Source organism: Cucurbita maxima, unplaced genomic scaffold (assembly GCF_002738345.1).
Source record: "Cucurbita maxima cultivar Rimu unplaced genomic scaffold, Cmax_1.0 Cma_Scf00037, whole genome shotgun sequence".
NCBI classification, from domain to species: Eukaryota; Viridiplantae; Streptophyta; class Magnoliopsida; order Cucurbitales; family Cucurbitaceae; genus Cucurbita; species Cucurbita maxima.
Genome location: NW_019272053.1, coordinates 2,062,894 through 2,063,920, shown reverse-complemented (window position 1 = coordinate 2,063,920; position 1,027 = coordinate 2,062,894). Strand labels below are relative to the sequence as shown.

General features: G+C 45.1%; 1 long non-coding RNA gene across 1 annotated transcript; it reads right to left on the bottom strand.

The window, feature by feature from the left end:
- Nucleotides 1-273: 273 nt before the first annotated feature.
- LOC111468541 lies at nucleotides 274-766 on the bottom strand. The gene is made up of 2 exons (XR_002714764.1): nucleotides 611-766; nucleotides 274-528 (listed from the first exon to the last, which is right to left on the bottom strand). It is a non-coding gene; the product is annotated as an uncharacterized LOC111468541 (long non-coding RNA).
- Nucleotides 767-1,027: the final 261 nt, after the last annotated feature.

Sequence of the window (1,027 nt, the reverse complement as noted above, 5' to 3'; positions counted from 1 at the left end):
GTAGGCTCCTAGGAAAGGGTTAAGTTTATACATAGTGACTTGTCACTCTAACACAAATCCCTAGACTTTATCAAACTTGTGGGTTAGTGAGAATTAACTGAGTGTGCACACATCTATCATCCAACATCATCATACAAAATTCATGCAAAGTAAACATACATGCTCAACGAGGCGATAATATCCATCAAGTCCCGGAGCTCAGAGTTCATAAGTTCTCATCCTCCTTTCAGCATGAATTAAACATATACATATAAAGCGAAAGCTTAAAGCATAATTGCAACACTCAGATAATTCTCAAAATACTTCATATAATACATCCATACTCTTAACAACCAAATTACATACATTCAATCATGGAAAGCTACCACCTAAGGTAATTAAACTAGCATGCATGCATAACCAAGCGACTCCTACAAGTATTTCTTCCTTAAGTTCCATGTGGTGACTTACCTGATTGATGCGTGTTTTTCGTTGAGCATTTCTATACCAATAGCGTGTCCACAAATACTGATTTTTCTCATTGAAGTCCTATTATATATAAAAATAGGGCCAGAGTTGGAATCGAAAGGGAAATTGAGCAAACAGAAGTCGAACGGGCTGAAAACAGCACCTCACGCGCATTCACGTGCCTGGGAAGGTGTTACACGCGCACGGCCACGCGCGCGTACAAACGCGCATGAGGGAGGGAAGACGCGCGTTGAGGTATTGCCATGTGGCGCCCGCTGAACGGTCAATCGAGGTCGAGGTCATCGGTTCGAAATCGGAAGGACGCGCTGGAAATCTGAATTCTTTTACGCTGACGCATGGCAACGCGAAGCCGGGTCTGTGATCCAAGTTGCGCGCAGGCCATCAGTCGCAGACTCGGGTAGTGACTGCCGACGTTCGAATCCTGCCCGACGCGAAGTATTTCATTGAATTTCTTTGCCAATACACGCTGGACACGTGTCAACCATTTCGGCGATGCGCGACCCTCTCTTTTCCTGACACTTGTCCCTTCGCCGTTCGTCTTCTTCCTCACATCTCTGCA